General features: G+C 42.5%; 1 protein-coding gene and 1 long non-coding RNA gene across 3 annotated transcripts in view; both read right to left on the bottom strand.

Moving 5' to 3' along the window:
* Positions 1-23,311, bottom strand: part of LOC149744127 (uncharacterized) — a 50,383-nt gene extending 27,072 nt beyond the window's left edge. For both annotated transcript variants that reach the window (XR_016391263.1, XR_016391264.1), the window contains exon 1: positions 18,034-23,311. This is a non-coding gene — a long non-coding RNA (uncharacterized LOC149744127). The remainder of the gene's footprint in view (positions 1-18,033) is intronic.
* The window catches only part of MECP2 (methyl-CpG binding protein 2), a 62,146-nt gene that overhangs the window by 38,669 nt on the left and 159 nt on the right, over positions 1-23,318 (bottom strand). The window lies entirely within an intron of this gene.

Raw genomic sequence — 23,318 nt, 5'->3', positions numbered from 1 at the left:
GAAAGGCTCTCAGATCAGAGCAGACCAGACCAGGGGCAAGCAGTGCCCCTCAAACTCTCACGGACACACAAGTCACCTGGGGGGCTGCTGACTATCAGATTCTGATCCAGAAGGTTTGGGGGCAGGACACTTGCAGCAAGCTCCCAAGGAGGGCTGACAGTACTGGGGTTGGTTAGTGGAGCACATGTGGAGTGGCAAGGTGTCACTTCCTTCCACAGGCAAGAAACCAAAGGGTCTTTTCTAAATCAGAGGCTGGAACCTTCCTTTCCTTCCCACAAGGTTCCTGGTGTGGCCGGCAGCAGCCCAGGTGAAGCCCACCTCCGTCTGCCCTCCAAGGGTCCATGGTGTGAGGGAGGACCCCTGTCTGCTTCCCACCAAAGCCAAGTCTGCAGGACAGCCTGTCCTGCTCTGCCCTAGCCCCCGTAGAACTCCTACTCCAACCCTCCCTAGGGGGAGGGACCCCACAGGGAATGGGTGACTCCACCAGAGCAAGGGTAGGGTGCCAGCTACCAAGGCCTCTTGTCACCAACCCGAACAGCTCTCCAGGGTCAGGGGAAGAGACCCAGCAATATGGAAGAGAGATCAACTTTGTCCCTAGAGAAAACAGATAATATTCTCATATTTTAGAAGATAATTCAGCCATAAAACCAGAACAGAAACATCCACAAACAAAAAAGAAACAGAGGACAGGAGTTCAAAGATTAAAAATGGGTTAGTTACAAATACGAAACAACACTGTGTCATTGTTTACAACAGGAAAAGACTGAAAAGTACCCAAATGTCCATCCACAGGGAGCTGCTTGACTGAAGCATGCTTCATCTATACAACGGAGTCTGTGCAGCAGGAACAAAAAGAATGAGGAAGGGAGAGCTCTACGCCGCCATAAACAAGGAGGGTATCGACGCTGATAGGAAGCAATCTCCAGGATAGAGGAAGTGAAAACAAACTAAAAACGAGATGCAGAACAGCATGTCAAGCATGCTTTCTGTGTAAGAAGGATAAATAAGAATACATATATTTACTGGTTTATCTTTTTGCAAGACGAAACACGAGAAGGATAAGCAAGAAACTAATAACTTCTGAGTACTCTATAGGCTTAGCTTCTTAAAAATAAGACAAAAATTTTGGCCTTCTTTAAAATTATGTAAGTTTCAGGTGTACAGCATTTGACTTCTGTATACATTACAAAGTGATCACCACCACAAGTCTAGTTACCATCTGAGGCTTGGCTTTTTTGTTTTTGTTTTTTTGCGGTACGCGGGCCTCTCACTGTTGTGGCCTCTCCCGTTGCGGAGCACAGGCTCCGGACGCGCAGGCCCAGCGGCCACGGCTCACGGGCCCAACCGCTCCGCGGCATGTGGGATCTTCCCGGATCGGGGCACGAACCCGTGTCCCCTGCATCGGCAGGCGGACTCTCAACCACTGCGCCACCAGGGAAGCCCTTGGCTTTTTTTTTTTTTTTTTTTTTCTTTTAAATTCAAGCCTGTTATACTAGATTCAACAGATACCAAATTTCATTTCAATAAATGTAATCAGAATAAATATAACAAAAGAGAATTACAAAACCCATACATGTTGTTTACGTGTACATAAAGTGTACATATAGGCTATTAATATAAAGAATCATTATGACAATTATAACTTTTTGTGATTCCACAATTGTAACTAAAGAAAGTTTGGTAAAGTAGCAATTCCCCAATCAGATTAGGCTTGACTTTTGAACCATCAAATACTTTATGTATTCCAAAAATAAAGAGAAAAAAGCAAACCACAAAACTGAACACAAATAAACCTAACTATATCAAATCAGTAACATAACCACACAGAAAAGAATTATTCCAAGTGACATTTTTTCCAACACATTATAAAGAAAAATTTGAAACATACAGAAAAATTGAACAAACTGTACAAAGAACACCCACATACTCATCACCCAGATTCTACCATTGTTGACATGATTCATCCACCCATCAATCCATCTTATTTGTGATGCATTTCAAAGTTCACCAGTACACTTCATCCCCAAACACTTCAGCATGCATATCATTAACAAGAGATGAAAATTCATTTTCATTTTTTTAGGTAAAATTTACATCCAGTGAAATGACAAATCTTAAAGGTATCATTTGATGAGCTCTGTCAAGTGCATGCACCTGTATAAGCCAAACTCCTATCAAGATAGACGATGTTACCATGGCCACAAAAGTTCCCTGGCACCACTTTCCAGGCAGCCCCATCCCACATCCTCAGCAACATTTGGTGTTGTCAGTTTTCAGTTTTGGCCATTCCAGTGGGTGTGTAGTGGTACTTCACTGTGGCTTTAATTTGCATTTCTTTGATGACTAATGTTAGCACTTTTTCGTGGGAATACTGGTCATCATTCAGATGCCTTCCTTTATGAAGTACTTTTAAAATCTTTTCCTGTTTTAAAAATAGATTCTTTTTATTATTGAGTTGTAAGAGTTCTTTATATATTCTGGATATGTCCTCTGTCAGATATATGACTTTCTATTTGCGACTTGTCTCAACTATTTTCTCAGTGACTTGTCTTTTCATTTTCTTAATAGTATCTTTTGAAGAGCAAAAGTTTTAAATTTTAATGAAGTCCAATGTACCCATTTTTTCCTTTAATAATTATTGCTTTCTGTATTCTAAGAAACCTTTATCTTCAGATTGTGAAGATATTCTGTTTTTTCCTAATAGCTTTATATTTAGGTCCATAATCCATCTGGAATTAATTTTCATGTATGGTGTGAGGTAGTGTTACAGGTTAAATTGTGTCCTCCTCAAAAAAGATATGTTGAAGTCTTAACCCCCAGTACCTAAGAATGTGATCAGCACCTAAGCATGTGATCTTATTTGGAAATAGGGTCATTGCAGATGTAATTAGTTAAGATGAGGTCATCCTGGAGTAGGGTGGGTACCTAATCCAATATGACTGGTGTCCTTATAAGAAGATAACCATGTGAAGATACAGACACAACACAGGGAACACCACATGATGAGAAGGCAGACGCTGGAGTTACGCAGCTGTAAGTCAAGGAACACCAAAGATTGCCAGCAAATCACCAGAAGCTAGGAAGAGGCAAGGAAGGATTTCCCTACAGGTTTCAGAGGGAGCATGGGCCTGAGGACACCTTGAGTTTTAAGCCATCCAGTTTGTGGTATTTTGTTATAGCAGCCTTAGGCAACTAATATGGGTAGGGTCAAGGTTCCTTTTTGTCTGGTATGAACAGAACCATTTGCTGAAGAGGCTTTCCTTTCTCACACTGAATTGCTCTGGTGCCTCTGTTAAAAATCAATCATAGAAGTTTGGTCAATTTCTGGGCTTTCTAGTCTCTTCCACTGAACTATGTGTTTATCCTTATACAAGTACCAGGCAGTCTTGATTATTGTAGCTTTACAGTAAGTCAAAGTCAGGTAGTATAAGTGTTCCAATTTTGCCCTTTTTCAAGATTGCTTTGGATATTCTAGGTACTTTGCATTTCCATATACATTTTAGAATTGTTGTAAAGATTATTTAGTCTTTCGATCCATGGACATGGTATATCTTTATATTTATTTAGGTCTTTAATTTCTTTCAGCAATGTTTCCAGTTTCAGTGTACAGACCTTGTACGTTTTTCATTAAATTATTCCTAATGGGACTGCATTGTAAATTTCATTTCGAGTTAATTTTTGTAAAATTGACCTTGTATCCTGAGACCGTGCTGAATTCACTTTTTAGTTCTAGTACATCTTTCTCTCTTATAGATTCTTTCAAATTTCTACATTACCTCCCAAAACAGTTTCACTTCCTTTAATATTAATGCTTTTTACCTTTTTTCTTGCCTTACACTGGTTAGAACTTTTCCCTGATTTAAGGGTAACATGTTCAATATTTCATCATTAAATACACTTTATATGTATCTCTTTCTTAAGGCACTTTATCAGATGAGGAAGTTCCCTCTTATTCTTAATCTGCTGAGTTTCTATTATAAATGAGCACTGAATTTTGTCAAATACTTTTTCTATATTTATTGAGTTTATTATATGGTTTTTCTCCTTTATCCTCTTAATGTGGTGAATTACAGACTGGTTTTTAAATGTTACCCCACATTTGCATTCCTGTGATAAGCCTGAGTTGGTTGATATATTATCTTTTTAATATACTGTTAGATTTCGTTTGCTAATATTTTATTAAGACTTCGACATTTATGCTCATGAGGGATAATGATCTGTAATTTTCTTTTTATGCAATGTCTTTGTAAGATTTAGTATCAGGGTTATGTTAGACTCATAAAACAAACTACAAAGTATTTCTTCTTCCTCCTCTATTTTCTAAAAGCTTATGTTTATGTAAGATTGGTGTTATTTCTTAAATGGTTGATGAAATTCAGCTGTGAAACCAGATGGGCCTAGAGTTTTCTTTGTGGAAAATTTTTTTGATAATGAATTGAATCTTTTTACTAAATGAAGGGCTTTTTTCTATTTCATATTATGTCGATTTTTAGATGTCCTTTTTTTCAAGGAATTTGTCCATTTCACCCAAGTTGTCAATTTAACTTGTTCGTAACATTCCCTTATAATCCTTTTAATGTCTGAAGAGGCTTTAGTAATATCCCCTTTTATGCCTGATACTGGCAACTTACGTGCTTTTCTTTTTATCTTCATTAGTCTGGCCAGGGGATTATCAACTTTGTTGATATATTTTGGTTTTGTTAATTTTTTCTACTCTTTGTCTTCTATCTCATAAATTTCTGCTCTTACCTTTGTCACTTCCTTCCTTCCCACTACTTACTTTGGGTTTACTTTGCTCTACTTTGCCTAGCTTAAGATGGAATCTTAGATCACTGATTTTATACTTTTCTTTTCTAATAAATGCATTTAAAGCTATAAATTTCCCTCTAAGTATTCCTTTAGCTGCGCCCTATAACACTAAATATGTTGTATTTTCATTATAATTCATTATTACTTGAAATCTTCTCTAGTTTTTCCTGTGATTTCTTCTTTGACCCATGGGTTATTCAAAAATGTGTGGTTTAATTTTCAGATATTTGGGTTTTTTTCCCCTAATCTTTTGTTATGATTTCTTATTTAATCCCATTCTGATCAAAGAACATAATCTGTAGGATCTTAAGCTTCTGAAGTTTATGGAGACTTGTTTTAGGGTCCAGCAAATAATACACTGTTGAACTGTATCATGTACACTTGAAAAGAATGTGTGTTCTGCAGTTGTTGAGTGTGTTATTGCATAAATGTGGCTGGTAATACTCAGATCTTCTACATCCTTACTGATTTTTTGGTCTAGTTCTACCAATTATTGAGAGAGGGGTACTAAAATTGTCAAGTACAATTATGGATTTGTCTATTTCTCTCTGTAATTCTGCTAATTTTTCTTCATGTATTTTGCAGCTCTGTAATTAGGCACATACACATTTATGACAGTTAATTTCTTCCTGATGAACTGACCCTTTTATCATTATGAAATGTGTCTTTTAATCTCTGGTAATATCCTTTGTTTTGAAGTCTGCTTTTTTTGATATTAGTATTGCCACTCCAGCTTTCCTACGCTTACTGGTTGCATGGTATATCTTTTTCCATCCTTCTGTTTTTAAGCTAGCTGAGTCTTTATATTAAAACTGGTTATCCTAAAGACAACATATGCTGGGTCTTGCTTTTTAATTCAGCTTACAATCTCTGCCATTTCACTGAAACATTTAGTCCATTTACATTTAATGTGTTATTGATAAGATTGGCTTTTAGGACCACTAATTTGTTCTTTCATTATGAGCATATTTTCTTTTATGTTCTTGAGCACGGTTATAACAGCTTAAAATAGTTACTATGTACAGAAAAAAATGTGCTTATCCCTGCTCTTGAGTAAGGGTCACATTTTTCCTATTTCTTCAAACGTCTAGATATTTTGAGTGATACACTGTCAGACTTTGGATTCTATTATGTTCCAATGAAGAGTACCGATGTTTTATTTTAGCAGGCAGTTAATTTGATAGGACTCAGACTCCAAACTGTCTTCCCTATGGTGGGCAGCAGTTGAAATCAGTTTATTCCTTTGGCCTTAGCTAGAGTTTATATGGAGAATTTGCTGCCCCCCGCCCCCCACCCCAACTGCCCGTGACTATCTGCTTTCCAGGATTTGTGCCTTCAGTCCTCTGAGTCCTTAACCCTTGAGATTATAGGTCTCTATCCAAGTCTCAGTCTCCCTGCAGCAGCACTGACTAGGACTGCCCTTGGGTAAAAAGCCGTTATAAACAGGAAATTCATCTAATGCAGTTCCTTTCTTCCAAGTATCAACTTCCCTCCAGTTTCTGCCTGCTTTAATCACTCTCTAGTGCCCTTAAATAGTTGTTTTTTATTTTTGTCTTTGCGTTTTTAGCTGTTATCTGCAAGGGAGTGGGGGATACTCCAAGATGAGCTACCTCACTACTACTAGAAGCAAATTCCCCAAGTGACTTTTGAGCACAATAATCTTGATTTTACATCCTTGGTGAGATACATCCTAATGACAAAAAGAAACAAACCTCGTTCAGGATTTTTATTGTTAGTAGCAATACTGGTATTACAATTTTATAATTATTTTATGTATATTACAAGATAAAGCAAATAAGTAACTGTTAATGTTAATTAGGAATGAACACTTTTTGTGTAAGAAAGATATACAAGGATAAAATAAAAGTTAAAGACAAACGCTGTAATGTTAAATTTCCATTGTAGATATCATTATGTACTTATGAGTTAAGAAATTTTTTCAAAGTTTTCTAGCTTTGCCCACTGCAAGAGCCTAGATACAATATCACCCCAGTAAGAGTGTGCATATCTAACACCCAAATCTTGGATTCTAAATACCATTTCCCACTAAAAGGATCCAGAGCTCTTGGAACCAGTTCCAGGGTAGGAAAAGCACACATTGGGATGGAATGTCTTGTGCCAGAAAGCAAAACATCACTCAAGGACTAATTAATAAGGATATGCCAAGATGACACAGGCGCCAGCATAAAGGGAATCTCATTGACCAAATTTGGAATAATTTGATCAAAAGCGAATAGTGACTTTGGCTGAACTGTAAAACATTTAATAAATAAAACGCCATGAGTCCATACTGACATGAGACAACAGAAAATACAACAGCAAATATTTTGCCACCATTTGAGATGATTACTACACCAACTCCTTACTCTGGAATTTAATAATCAAAGGCAAAGATTCAGCATTTATACTGATGCAGGGTCATTATATCCCCTTATATAGTGGGGAAGTGCTGTACGGACTAAAGGTGACAGAACAGGAACCACTGTTTACAGTCACAGAGAAAACGTGAATATGAATCTCAACAAGGGAGGTGATATAAGCTAAGTTGTCTTCTTTCACTTCAGGGAGTTAACATAACTCCCCAACGTTGTCAAATCAAAAAAGATGTATAAGCATACAATTTAGTTTTGACGGTAACCATCAAAGAAACTAAAAGTAGAAACCGTTAAAAGCTGGCATCTCTAGGTCATGGAACAGGAAGGAGGAGGGGTAGACTGCTGTTTTCACCATAACCTCCTTTGAGAGAGGTTATGTTGTTAGCAAGTGGCTGTAATATTTTGATTAAAAAAAATCAAAATCCAAGCAACCTAACCCCTCAATAGTTTCCTACTGCTCTGACATTAACATCAAAAATCCTGCACCCAAGGCTTCCCTGGTGGCGCAGTGGTTAAGAATCCGCCTGCCAATGCAGGAGACACGGGTTTAAGCCCTGGTCCGGGAAGATCCCACATGCCATGGAGCAACTAAGCCCGTGCGCCACAACTACTGAGCCTGTGCTCTAGAGCCCACAAGCCACACCTACTGAGCCCGCGTGCCTAGAGCCCATGCTCCGCAACAAGAGAAGCCACAGCAGTAAGCCCGCGCACCACAAGGAAGGGTAGCCCCCACTTGCTGCAACCAGAGAAGAGCCCGCGTGCAGCAACAAAGACCCAATGCAGCCAAAAATAAATAAATTTTAAAATCCTGCGCCCAGCTCGTCAACCTCTCACCCTGCATCTCTGTCATCCCCCCACCCCTGCTCTGCTCCAGCCACACAGGGCTGCTTAAGTATCTCTCTCTGATGGTTAAGCTCCTGCCAGCCTCAGGGCTTTCACACATGCTCTTCTCCATTGGGAAAGCCTTCCTCCACTCTGTGCTTTGCCCACGTCTGTTCACCCCTTGGTTCCCCGTTTCAGCACTGCCTCCTTAGGGCAGGCCTCCTTATCCCTCCCAAGGCTCAGCTGTTCCTCCATTACATATGATCACAGTGAACACTCCCCCCAACTTGTCCTTTAGAGCACTTAACCCATTGTAATTACATAATTACTTGTGCATTATTTAAAGTCTGTCTCTCCAGCCAAACTTAAGCTCCATGAGGAGAGATACCCATCTGTCTCAGTCACCCTACAGCCTGCCTACCACAGTGCCCCAGGTACTGTGGACACCTGACTCCATCATGGAATGAATGGCTGGATGACAGCCTGATGAACTGCATATCCTTCAGCACAGAGCAGCAAGGAACTCAGTACTTAAACTGAACTGTATTGGTCAGATGAAAAAGTTATGAAATGTGGAACAATTCCATCATTTAGAATTAAGTGTCATTGTAACAAACAGGCCTATGAAACATGTAGTGTTTCCTAATGTTGGTGAGAAAGCTGTTTAATATGTCACCCAAAGTCCCACTGCATCCATCAGTGAAGTGACCTGTGGCAAGGACTGAGGTCTTAGTGGAGATGGTGGGAAGTTGTTGGTTCTGGGGTACATTTTGAATGTAGAGGCCCACAGGACTTGCTGGTGAATTACAGGAAGGTGAGGAAAAGAAGGGAATCAGGGACAACTCCTGGGATTTTAGATTGGTAACTGGGTGGATGCTGATGTTATTTAATGAGATAGAAACTAGGAAGAGAAGCATATTTGAAGGGGGAAAAAAAAAAAGCAAGAGTTCTGTTTGGGACTTGTTACATTTGAGATGTCTATGAGCAACTCCAGGGGAAATACTGAAGAGGCCATCCAATGTGGGGCTCAAGTGAGAGGTTAGAGACGCAAGCTGGAGACACAGGCACAGAGTAGAATGGTCAGCACACAGCCATACCCATCATCTGGAGCAATGAAAGCACAGAAACAATGGAAACAATCCTAATTAAATCAAGGTATAGCCATCAATAAAATGTCAGATGGTCATTAAAAATGATGTAAAAACATTATTCAGGGACTTCCCTGGTGGTCCAGTGGTTAAGACTCCGTGCTCCCAATGCAGGGGGCCCAGGTTCAGTCCCTGGTCAGGGAACTAGATCCTGCATGCCTCAACTAAAGATCCCATGTGCCACAACTAAAGATCCCACATGTCGCAACTAAGACCCGGTGCAGCCAAATAAATAAATATTATTTTTAAAAAAAGAGTCCTTCTGTAAAAAACAAACAAATATTATCCAGATGTTACCTATCTGTAGACGGCAGATTTATGGGCAATTCTTACTTTTCCTCTCTCTATATTTTCTAAAAAACATTTTTTTTCATGAAACAGATATTACTTTTATAATTAGAAAATACAATTAAGTTACTTTCATTTTAGGGAAAAGTGATGATATTATGTTTTTAGTGACATGGAAAGATATCTACAACATCATTGAGGAAAGAAGGCAAGTTACAACAGCACATACTATATGATCCCATTTATCTAAAACAACATATATGCATGCACACAGGTGCGTAAGGAAGACTCTAGAAGAATGTTTAAAATACCAATAGCAAAGGTAACTTTTAGGCTATTATTTGCCAGTTGTAGTTGCATTACACTTTGCACAGTATCTGGAAAACACTAAATGTGTTCACAAAAAATATCTGATATAATAATTTGAACTAAGTTTTAATGTCATTCTGTCTCTCTTTATTGCACCTGTGCTTTAGGGCTTTCCTTGATCTCTTTCCCCAACACAGTGACCACTCAAGTGCCGGCTGTTCTTGTATTTGTAGTTGCACAGTATAATGGACACAACCGGCATTCTTAACCTTTTTATGCCATGGGCCCTTTTGGCCCTCTGAACCACTCTTCAGAAGAATGTTTTGAAGTGCATAAAATAAAATGCATAGAAATTGATTAACAACTTACTTCGAGAATTGGTGCTAGAGTAATGTGCTTCTTTAGTAAGCCACTAAAACAGCCAAATCTACAGGTGGGTCTGATAACTAAGTCTGAATTGTGATGAACACAAGTGATATTTCAAAATCTCTGTAATTGTAATATGATATGAAAGCATCTTTGATCTCTATTGGTGACAAAATCACAGGTACTCCTAATACTACCATGGTCTGCTGCCTATATTTGTCATTAAATTTTCAGTGAGAGGTTAGTGAAAATAAAGATGGAGTGTTTTTCCCATCCAAGGTTATAGAACCCCTGGCTTCTCAACCCTGAGTCAGAACCCTCAGTCTAGAAAGATATACATCGAACAGTAACAGCAGTTTCCTCTGCATGGTGGAATTTCCAGAGTGATTTCCATACGCATTTTCTAAATTTTCTACAATGATGCTTTACTTATGTAATTAAAAAATAAAGAGCGTAATGAATAGTTTTCGTTTGGTTGTTCATTTTGTTTTGTCTTAAACAACCTGGAAGAGTGGTTAAGAAATTTTATACAGCTGCTTACAAGCTGTATTAACAGTTTCGTACAGTGATACCACTTAAAAAAGACTTCCAACCTTCCCTAACTACTTATTATGATGAATTGAATCATTCCCGTGTTCTTACAAACCTAGAAAAAAATTCACTAGAATTATTTATTCTGGAGTTAAAAGGAACAAAAAGACAAACTGTCACAACTGCAGACATTTGTCTATTTTTTTGCCAAGTGTAATTCCAAAAACAGCTGAAAATATTAGAGCGAATTAGTACTTAATATGGACTAATAGCTTCTGTGTTTACAAAAACACAAACCCCACAAACACACAGAAATTTATATTTTAAAAATAAGTTACTAAAAATGTATATACAAATTTGAAATACAACTTTTCAAGGAAATGTCAAAACTTAAGTACCACTAGAAACCCCAGAAAAATGAAAATGCTTTAATTTTTCAAAAATAATTTACATGTAGAAAGTCAGCTCATGCTGAAAAGTGCTCAAGTTGGTGTCTTAGCAGCAACGTGAAATGTTGCAAAGGAGATGGGAATGAAGGGAAATGTGCATATCTCAGAAGCCTTCTTTGATTTCTTTCAAATCTAAAAATAAAACCTTCGGACTGCTCTATTAATAAGTCTGGAAAATGGATGCCTTTTTTTGTGGAAAGCTTTCACAAACACAGAAATAAAAATATCTTCTTCTCGGTTAATAGACCCAAAGGATGTAAACATAAACCAGATGTCAATCCTTGTTTCTCCACAGTTCCATTCTCCCTCAGGGCTCTGGTGGGACTTTGGTTGTAAAGATGTTTCCACAGCACAAGGAGACATGTTAAATGAATGAAGGTCTGCACAGAGCAACATGGACCAGGCTCAAAAGGCCAAGTATAGCGTGAAAAGAGCGAGCTGCAGAATGGCACATACAGTAGGATACCATCCTGTAAATTTGCAAAACACTTTTGAATGTTATATACTGGCACGCGGAACACAGCACAGAGCACGCATGGGGAGTATGCCCATCACCTTCGGGGGACAGAGCGGCAAGTGCAACCATAGGCTGGGGTGTCACTGGAGCTGTCCCATTCGAGTTCCGTAAGAGGAGGCTGACGTGAACTGGGCAAACTGCTAACATTTCCGGAGTATGAAGAGAAAGTACCCGAGTCTACCCCCGAGTAGAGTGCAGAGGACAGGGAGTAAGAGGGCCAGGAGGCCTGTGGGAAGGCAGGACCTGAGAAGCAGCAGGGTTGGGATGGCCTGCAGGAGCGCGAGCGCGGAGCAGCAGGAGCCAAGGAGCCCACCGCCCGAGCCCGGGCTCGCGGGGATGACGGCGGCGCCGTCCACAGGGGCTCATCAGGGTGGACCTGTTCCTTGACAAGACAGGAGTGAGCTTGTTCATGCACTGCTTCCTTCACCACGAAAGTCTTGGCAAAAAAATAATAAATAAAAATCAGAACTAAGCAGTGCGTTTGGTCCCATAGTTGACTCACACGCCAGGCAAGCTGTCTCCCTCCTCGCAGTATCAAGTGTCAGAGTGAAGCCCTGGGGCAGAAGTGGAGGGAAGGAAGGTTCCAGGAAGAGGTCTGGAGCAGGAGCCCCAGGGGCCTGATGGGTAGGCGACCAGCCGACTCAGGGCAGATGGCCTGGAGAGCAGGGGCGGGGTGGGGGGAACAGGCCGGGTGGCCAGAGCGCCTGGCACGGCCTCCGGGGGCTCCGGTGGCTCTCAGAGCGCGGCGGCTCGGAAGGGAAGCTGAGCCTATTTGGCACAGCCGGCGCAGCTGTGTCTGATCTCCCACCAGCACACTCTGCCAGCGCAGCTGCTCCGAGACCCCTGCCTGTCTCATCCCCGCACCCTGAGCCCTCGCGGCCAGCCTGACAGTTCTCTCTTATCCGAGCCTGCAGACGGGCTGCTCTCTCCTCCACACGTACTTTCTCCTGGACTAGCTAATGTTGCCTTATCGTTCAGGTCTTGGGGGGGGAGGGGTCACTTTTCAAAGAACTCTCTTCCCTGACCCTACCCTAAAGTCTAGGTGGGATCCCTCTAATATTTATGTGCACCCTCAGTGGCCACTGTAGCATTTAGCCCCTTGTAAAGTAATGGCCTATTTGCCTGTCTGTCTTCCTTTAGACCACAAGACCACTGAGGCTAGGAACAGTCCCTAGCACCTGGGATAGGAACTGACAAATAATAGATGCTCAATTAGTACAGGGTAAATGAATAAAGTATTGCAATGTAAGAGTACCATGGTCAAAGACAAGTGAAGCAACTGCATATTACATATTACAATACGAAAAAGACAGAACGCCCAGCAGCTGCGGCACTCTGCAACCCTGAGTCCCAAGGAGCCACTGCAACTTAGAACAGTACCAAAATAAAAATGCTCCATTTTCTTCAAGATTTCACAAACAAGAACAGGCTGAAGTTCCCCTTGCCAAGTAAAGGGTCCTGTCTCAGCCTCTGCTCACATGAGATCATGAAATGGAAGCTTCTGAAATTTTGCTTTCTCGTGCTAACTGCTGAAAGCAATTTCTTCCTAGCCTAATAAACAGCTCTCTAATCTCTACAAATTGCAGTGCAGTCATACATTTTTGTGCTTATCTACTCATATGTAGTTTTTTCTCTAAAACTGTGCAATTAAAAGGCCATCCTTGATTTAGCAATATCTATCAAAGTTTAAAATGCATATATCCTTTGACCCAGCAAGTTCCATCTTTAGGAATTTCTCCTACAGATAAACTTGGCTGTGAGCAAAATGGTATTATGTAAAAAACTATTAAGTACTGCGTTAATGAAATAAAAAACACTGGAAACATAAATATCCAGTAAGAGAAAACCACTTAAAGAAATTACGGTGCATCCATAATGGACTACTACCCCAACCCTTAAAAAGAGTGACGTGGCTCTATAGAAACTGATACCGAACTATCACCAAGATATATTAACTAAAGAGAGCAAACTTTGCAAATACGCACAGTATGTTACTGTTTGGTAAAAAAAAACACACACCTTTGTGTGTGTAGACACATACATAAAATATATACATAAACACATATAATAATATGAGGTATCTAGAAGAGTCAATTTCACAGGAGACAGGAAGTAGAAGAGTGATTGCCAGGGGCTGGGGGAGGAAGGAAGAATGGGGAGTTATGGTTTAAAGGGGACCATTTCAGTTTTGCAAGATAAAAAGGGTTCTGGAGATACACAGTGGTGATGGTTGCACAACAATGAGAATATACTTAATGTCACTCAACTGTACACTTAATAATGGCTAAAACAGTAAATTTTACGTTATGACTATTTTAGCACAATTTAAAAATTACACACACACACAGATTAATAAGAAACTGGTAATGATGACTGCCTTCAGGGAGAGAAATGGATGTCTGGGGACAGAGTGGCAAGGAGATCTTACACCATGTAACCTTTTGTACCACCTTTTTCATTCCGTACTATATACCTAACTATTCTAAAACATCATTAAAAAAAACCCTCAGCCTTATACAAGAAGCCTTTTCCTTAATCACAAATCATTTATATCATTTCTTTAAGTAAAAAAAAAAAAAATCAGGATTCCACTTCAGTTTTGAGGGTATTGATTAGGTTTAAATGATACAAGTTGCAAAAAATTACACTTGTTCCCCTAAGATTATATTCACCAAAATCCTGTCTTTATTTTTATCAGCTATTACAGAAAGCTTCAAAATCATCATAGAAGAAAATTACCATTTTTATCAGTACGCAACTTTTATTCCATCACAACCAAGCCAGCTGAATATAGAACTATTTTAACAGCAAAAAGCCCTCATCATAAATCAAGACACAAATCAGACTTCAATTACATGAGTTAGAAAACAAACTATGCTTATGTTGCAGTCTACCCTAAAGCTTTAACTTCTATGTCAGAATTTAAAACACACACATGCACACACACACCCTCTGGATTCCTCCTAGTTTATCTAAAACCTACTTTTGTGAAGATCCACTATTTTCTTGAGTCTTCCGGAATGAGCACTGTAGCCATGCAGTTGGCATCATGACTTCTGTAGCCTACCCCGCCACCCCTTGCCTGGTCAAGAAGGTAGTACTTGCAGGGCCCAGCACCATCCCTGGCTCAAAGCAGGGGCTAAAATATTTGTTGGGTGAATGAATAAATGATTATCTGCTGACAGGCTTGCCATCAAGCCTCACAAAGAAAAAATTCAGAAAGAAAAAAGTAAGAGATGCTTTGTTCACCTGAACTCAGCATATGATACACCAGATGAAGCATATGAAGACCAGATGACTGGTTCACCAAATGGCTATGATACAACTGGCTAGGTGGGCTCTAGACCTCATCCCACCGCAAAGTTAAATACAAAAACAAGTATTTTAAATACCACACAAAAAACACAGGACAACTTACCTATAAGATTCTTTTGCATGTATCAAATATGTATATATGAATATAGCACATCATCAAGTTTTTTAGGAAGAAAGGAAATACAGATGCACATTGTCATGTTTTTAGAGTAGGAAAGGACTTTCTAAGTATAAAAGCAAAAGAAGAAACCATAACAGAAATTTTATATATCAAAAAGACAAGCAGGATCAAAAGGTACATGACATGGGCTTCCCTGGTGGCGCAGTGGTTAAGAATCCGCCTGCTAATGCAGGGGACACGGGTTCGAGCCCTGGTCCGGGAAGATCCCACATGCTGCAGAGCAACTAAGCCCGTGCACCACAACTACTGAGCCTGCGCTCTAGAGCCCGCAAGCCACAACTACTGAAGCCCGCGCACCTAGAGCCGGTGCTGCACAACAAGAGAAGCCACCGCAATGAGAAGCCCACGCACCGCGACAAAGAGCAGCCCCTGCTCGCCACAACTAGAGAAAGCCCACGCACAGCAACAAAGTAGGAAAAATATCTGCATGATGACAAAGAATTAATTTCCTTAATACATTAAGAGTCCTTATAAATTGACTTAAAAAGAAATATCCCGAGGGAAGGATAAATGCAGAATATGAACAGGCAATTCACAAAGACCAAATACAAATGGCCAATGACTACTGACATTCAACGCCAGTAATAACCCAAGGAGCACAAATTTAAAAGATGGATATCCAGGGCTTCCCTGGTGGCGCAGTGGTTGGGAGTCCGCCTGCCGATGCAGGGGACACGGGTCCGTGCCCCGGTCCGGGAAGATCCCACATGCCGCGGAGCGGCTGGGCCCGTGAGCCATGGCCGCTGAGCCTGCGCGTCCGGAGCCTGTGCTCCGCAACGGGAGAGGCCGCAACAGTGAGAGGCCTGCGTACCGCAAAAAAAAAAAAAAAAAAAAAAAAAAAGATGGATATCCAATTCTGGGAGGGTATGGGGAACTGGCACTTTCTAAGACTGTCATGGGAAATGGGATAGACATTTTGGAAGGTGATGTGGTAGTACCCACCAGTAACTCCAAGTCTAGGTAGCCATTCTTCAAAAAGACTGGCACATGAGGAAGTTCAATCCAACAGCATCTTAAAAAGTGAACCACTGGGAAAACCAATAGGGGGACAACACATGACAGTAAATTGGCACCAAACCACGCTGCTATTAAACAGAAATGAGGCAGAGAAACGCATCACATGGATAGATGCAGAATACGTACAATACCATTCTTGTTTTGTCAAAAATACGAAAGGTGCATATTGGTGTAGCCTGAGAAGATGATTCAGAAGGATCTACGTTAAGCTATTAACAGCAGTTACTCTGGGTAGTGGGTACGGAGAGTAATGGGGAGCTTTCGCTTTTTTACTTGATATACTTTAAAATGGTTTGAACTTTCTATAAAAAGCATGTATTATTTTTATAATTTCTTAAAAAGGAAGAGAAAAATAGCAAGATATCAAGCACTTATCTATTAAAAACAGGTTCTGTCCTTTGAGAATTACCTTCTAAGTTCCTTGAAGCTCAAATGGCCGTGTCTTTCCCATTCATAAGTAATAAGAGATATTTTTAAAAACATCTCTTCCTTTCTACATTTCTTAGAAGAAACTGTACAGAGTCACCACTGTCTTCTAAAATCCATTCGTAATCTGAGAAAAAGACTATTAAAACATAAATCACCCCCTTAGGCCTAATATCTATCAGAAGAAACCCATTCACTGCCTATGTTACATTTAGTCCACACAATTTCTGAGACAATGCACAAAGCGCCAGCCACAGAACTCCCACCAGCATAAATACGTGGCGTACAAAGAACGCCCTGTCGGCAGGGCCCAGAGCACAGCCCGCAGCGGTAAACGGGAATGACAATTTGAGTCACAGGATCAGGAGTGAAACCCAACTTGGGACTTGGAGGCAGTGTGATGCTCTTCACTTCCTTCTACACCTTTTATTCTCTGCCACCCAAACTCTGCCCCTCGCACAGCCCCGAAATGGGCGATCTGTTACGGATGTCCACACGGCTTTACACTGAGGCGTCAGAAACCACTAGAGAGATACAGCAAAGTGCTACTTGAGGGTCTCAGCTGGAATCACAATGGCAGCATATGTGTAAACTCACATTTTTTCTTAGGAAAAGAAATGGAAAAATCAAATTAGAACGTTCTGTCTTACCACATGGAATGTTTGAAATCCGGATGTCAAAACATCAAATGTGGAGTGACCCCTACTCTAAAAAAGCTTAAGATATTGAGCCAGACAGTTGAGAAATTAGGGAACCACTCATTTTTACGAAATTAAAGTCCACGCAGTGGCGCCAAAGTAGCCCAAAGCGCAGCTGATAGAGCCTCTGAGTGTCAGACTCAAATGACTTAGCTTCCCAGCTTTTCAAAAGGCATTCATTCTGCTCTAGAGTCTCAAGAGCCAGAAGTGTATCTGGGCGTTCTCTGCAGTCCCCGTGGGAGGAGTGTGGCAAGCACACACCATTAGCCATGGGCTCCGCTGTCTGGCAACAGCTTTCAGGATGTCATCCTTCTAGGGGACCACACACCAGTTCCCACGTCTGAAAATGCATTACTGCCACTCACTAATGTTGACCAGGAAGTCATTTACCCAATACCAAAGCAAACAAAGCACAGTGCTGAAGGCCGCTAGGCGACAGCAGTAGCGGCAAGTGAAGAGCTCAGTCAAAGCGCTCTCAGCTCAGCTGACCTGCCTGAAGGTGAACTGAAGGTGCAGGTCACCAGTTCCGGCTCTAATCTGACACCCGCCCCCAGATCACACTGTGGCTACCAAGTAGCCCTACCCAAACTGACCTTTCAGGGCTCAGGGAAGTGACTTTTTTTTATTATATGGCACAGTTTGGCACAGTTATGTCTTTAGTCTTTGGGGTACTTTTATACTGTCCAAGAGTAGTATAACTTGTTTTATTCCTTTTTTTTTTTTTAAAAACAGATGGCCAAACCAGGACATATACTAAAAAAAAAAAAAGGAAGGTTACTTACCTGAGCCCTAACATTCCAGCTACCATGGAATCTTGTTGGAGCTGGTCTACAGAAGCAAGATGTATTCTGGGGAGTCACATGTCACATCAAAGCAGGAACTGGTGAGTCTGTATTTTTATGGAGCCTAAAACAAAGAAAATCGTAAGTTGAAAGCCCCCATTGTGCTCCACGACCTTTTTCCCAGGGCTATTTGGGACATTTTGAAGATAAACATACAGACAAAGTACTATGCTATCTCCCGGCTTACCTAGCTAGAAACAAAGAATAAACTGCAATTTACTGACATATAACACACGGTACTAAAATAAAGGAAAGACTCATGCATGTTAGAACCGACACTATCACAGGTCTTGTCACCTCTGAGGGAAATTTTGACACTATAAGACATACCGTTAGTAGCGATCTCTGGTTAGTACTTCTTGCAACATGTCATACAGAAATACTCAGGGAGAGAAGACATGTTCAAGAGAACATGCAACATCAAAATGTCATCCCAAGAAGAACACATGAAATCCAGAGGCAAAGTCTCCCTTCATTTTAAAGCAGCTGAAGTTGCAACAAGCTGCTGTAACATTACATAAAGGGGCTTTAACCGTGAGAGAAAAAAGGCAACACCAACAGAAACCAAGTGCCCTGGGAGATCCAAAGCTATCCTCAAAAATACACAAGTCTGTTTTAGAGCAATCACGTTTAAGCCCCTCAGATCAGGAAATCGAAATGTTCAACAAACTGGGTTAATAGCTTGATAGTTTCTATTTTGCTTTTGAACACATGTTCAAAAAAGGTCTTTTGTAACTCTATTTTTTATCAAGATAACCGTCATTTCCTTGTTAAACCTAAACTGCCCCATATTAGCTAATCTCTGATACCTTGCTGGCCCAAGAGTGGCACTTTTATCTTTAGACTAAAAAAAGCCTAGAGTGTATAACTTAGAGACTCTTCACACAAACAATTACTCATGTAATCAAACCCAGAGGAAGGGCAACACCAACCAAGTCTTTTACTGCTGGTCTGTAACTACCAGGATGGTACCTGGAATTATCTGTTGAGGTGCAGTGAGGCCTTATAATTCCCTTAAACATTCGAGCCATAGAACACTTTGAAATCCCAGAAGTCAAGGTTACAGTATTACTCAGTTAGCCATATAATAAAAATCAAACTGGCACCCTGGCTGGGAGGCCCTGGAAAAGCCACAACTTCTCACAGCTGCATTTTTTTTTTTGGTAAATTGCATTTTTATTTGTAAACTGAGGGAGCTAGACTAAGGTTCCTTCTAGCTCTGAAATTTTAAGATCTCTGATAACTCAAGATTCCATGGAGAAAAAAAAAAGAGCCAGCAAATGAGAGCACTTAGGTGAAGACCCAATAAAGCAATGATTTGCAGGTCCATATACATAGTGCCCCCATCTCTTAGGCACAGAAGCCAACTGAACCCTTCCTAAGGATTGCTCCCAAGAGTCCAGACCTCTGCAGTACTGTAAAACAGCTATGCTAAAGACACATTCATACACCAGCAGAACCAACGCAAGTGTGCCTTGAAGAAGTGAAAAAGGCCAAGGCTTTATTCTGTAATGGAACGGTCACAACCCCCCTTAAACATGGGAGTGGGCATGCCCTGCCAGCCCCCCAATTCCCATTCCCACTCAGTTCCCCCACACACCATACCTACCATCAAAGGGGTGGAACCAGGTATTTAAGCAATGGCATGCAAATCAAGCTTTCAGTAAGAAGAGCTTCCTTGCCAGAAAAAGGCAGAAGAGACCAGGTAAAGGCAGAAGAGCACAACTTTTGTGTCAGTGAGTCCCAGGAAGAGGAACTCATTTACATCCGTCCTACCCGAAATGAGGTAAAGGCACAGCGGTGACAATGGCAGTTTGACTGGAGAGAGCTGGTACAGAAGCATTGAGGACAAGGTCCTTCCACTGGAGCGGCAGTAATGCTCTACCCAAGAAAAAAGGTTGCGTCTGCCGGCCACACGAGGCTGGTCTGCATGCATGTCACCAGAGCAGAGGGTGGTGAGAACAAGCAGGTGTCCTGCCACACTCCCTGGAACCACCAGTCTAGGACCAATGCTTTACTACTTCTGCACTTAAAACACTAGTTACTACAAATGCCAAACATTTTCTGTGCTCCTCTTCTTCTCATACATAACTTGGGCAGGCTGGCCACAAACTGCTCTTAGCCAATTAAAAGCTTTTCACTGATATTCACCTTTATAAAAGATTACAGGGCTTCCCTGGTGGCACAGTGGTTAAGAATCCGCCTGCCAATGCAGGGGACACGGGTTTGAGCCCTGGTCCGGGAAGATCCCACATGCCACGGTGCAACTGGGCCCGTGCGCCACAGCTACTGAGCCTGTGCTCTAGAGCCCACGAGCCGCAAGTACTGAGCCCGCGCGCCTAGAGCCTGTGCTCCGCAACAAGAGAAGCCACTGCAATGAGAAACCCTTGCACTGCAACCAAGAGTAGCCCCCGCTCGCCGCACCTAGAGAAAGCCCGCGCGCAGCAACGAAGACCCAACACAGTCAAAAATAAATAAATTAATTAAATAGATGTTTTAAAAAAATAAAGAAAAGATTACAGGTTCCAGGAGACATCATTTATAATGTAAATAGTCTGGGCAGGTGTATTAGTGGTGGAAACCGCCCTCGAGTAAGGAACTGACACTTTTCCGTCTGCTCTTCTTTATTCTAGGTTCAAGAAGCGAGCTTCTCATGCCATCTCCACATGGGGGAAGGGGTATTTGGGTGGGGTAAAATCATATTGGACTCATCTAGCCACTTCTTCTGTCAAATTCCACAGCTTGCCTCCCCACCCCACTAAATTCAGCCACACAGAGGCAGGGCAGGCAGGGAAACAATGGCTGTGGCTGGAAATTGCAAATAGAATGCAAAATTGTATTCTAACCCTCCTGAAACATAAGCAGCGCAGCGCAAAAGTTGGAGTACGGTTGGACTGCATCATGCTCTACCAAGTGAAACAAAGACCCGGGACTCTACGTTTAAAGCATTCCAGGCAAATCTGTAACAACAAAAAAAAGAGCATGGTGTGACAGACCAGTACTGGCAAGAAAGCCACAGAAGGTTTCTTCAAGCTGTTAGGACATGATGACTTCAGATGCCACCAATCACTTTGCAGAGAAACTATATTCTGGAAGCTGTCTGTGCAGTTTAAAGGGATAGGGATATGATGGAACAACTAACTGGAGGGGCACCCAAGGAGGCTAATGCACTGCCAATGACGCAAAACAAAGCAGAGCCCTTGTCCTGTCACGTCTCAGGCTTAGACGTACAAACCTTGGAATCTTCGTCAAGTGAGCTTGTGTTATCTGTGTGTGCAGACAGGAATGCACCTCAGTGATCGGCCGGCCACCTGGCTGACATGTCATGAATGGGTATTCTGTGGCAACTTATTCAATCAACTGTACTTCTACTAGATTGATTGTGCCCTTTAAGGTTCTGATATGTCTGGGTAACAAAATAAAAGCAAATGTTTCCTAGGCTCCGTGACTAGGATTTTAAGTAGAAGTCCTAAAAAACCCATAAATAAGCCTATTTCCGTAAATCCCTCGTGGAAATTCCCAAAAGACCAAAAAAAATCCAGATTTTTTTAAAAAAAAAATAAAGATCCAGCATATTTCAAAGGACCCGAGAGGAGAGGTTAATCTCATTGTTAGCTGAAATCACTCAGATGCAGATGAAAATTCCGGCCATGAAACCCGAACTTCTCCTGTATAGGAACTGCCTATTAACAATAAATTTTACTACCAAGGCCCAAATATGCTTCATTTTTGTAATGTAACAAAATGCCTAAAACTTGCCAGAGTCCTACAAAGTGTAAGCCACTCAGCCTCCCAGGCCAGTAGGTTCGGTTCCACAATCACCAACCACCCCCTGAATTTGATCCTACCATCTTACAATTTGGGGCACTGATCCCGCACAGCAGAGACACAACGTGTGAATGGCTCTGCAGAGCCTGTTCCTGTTCCTGGAAAAACCAGAAGCACACATCTGCCTGACCATGAGTCAGGAATATGAATTTTGTGGTGGAGCCCATTTCTGCTGTGACCAATCCACACCGAACACACTCACAACAGAAGCGACGGCCACAGAGGTGTATTCCAGAGACAGCTTTTCCCCCTTGGATCCACACTCAGCAATGCCATGAACGGTCTCCTCTGTAAGAGCAATCTTTAGACTCTTCACAATGACCTTAAGTCTTCAGTGCAAAACCACAAAAACATTGCCACGCCACGAATAAGTCACCTGAGTTTCAGTTTGCGTGACTCAGAACCAAACTAAAAAGAAAATAAACTTTCAGGGACCAACTGATAGGAGCCACAGCGATGCGGTGAACTTGCCCCATCTGGTACTGGTGATCTTGAGCAGGGCACGCTCCAGGACTATGGAAGCCCGTCACATACTATGTCCCACTCCACTTATGTAACTGAAGATCGCCGGCGAAGGGGGGGAGGATGGGAGGGCGCTCGTATTCTGAGGCCACGGCACCCCCAAAGGCCCTGGGGGCGCGCTCCCACCGAAGAGCCTCAGGTGCTGCCGGACACAGTCCCCTACCCACGGCTCCTGATGGCAACTATAACCGCCTCTTTCTGATGAGCTGTGGGGTCAGGAACACAATGTCTAGTGCCTTTTGTGGGTGGACAATAATTCCCACCTACTTGTTCCTGGTAGATGCGAAAGAAACTCGCTCGCAGTGGGGGCAGAAAGTCATGGAATGGGCGAGAAGGAGGGGGAGGCAAAGCCTGGAGATGGGGGTGAAAGCGCAGGAGCCCTTGTGGCGCACTCTCCCGACGGGAGGCGGACTGCGCACGCGCGCCCGTGGGGGGGCCGAGTAACGGGAGAGGGGGCGCGCGAGGGAGGGAGACGGGAAAGCGCGATCCAGGGAGAGGCCGGGGCCGCGGGCGCGCGACGGCGCCTCGGGCCCGAAGCCCCGCGAAGGGCACGACGCGCGCGCGCAGCCCCGACAGGCGAAACCCCGGCGACAGGGGTGCCCGCGGGGCCGGGGGCCGGGATGCGCGCCGAAGGCGGGAGGGCGGGGGGAACCAGGCGAAGGCAGTCCTGGGAGGCCGCGCCGAGGACGGTCACCCGCAAGTGCGGGTAACGGGCCGGGGGGGGGGGGGCGCCGTCACCAGCGGGAGGGGGAGGGTAGAGAGGAGGGACGCCATCCGCCAGCCGTGTCGCCCGACCCCGCGGGCCCCTCCCGCGCCACGTCCCGCCCCTACCCCCCGCCCCCCAGCAAGGGTCCCCACCCGCGGCCGCGGCGGTC

The sequence above is a fragment of the Delphinapterus leucas genome, chromosome X (assembly GCF_059928025.1).
Source record: "Delphinapterus leucas isolate spDelLeu-1000000601 "Yukka" chromosome X, BTC_Dleu_Yukka2, whole genome shotgun sequence".
Lineage (NCBI taxonomy): Eukaryota > Metazoa > Chordata > Mammalia > Artiodactyla > Monodontidae > Delphinapterus > Delphinapterus leucas.
This window is presented reverse-complemented; position numbering and strand designations above follow the sequence as displayed.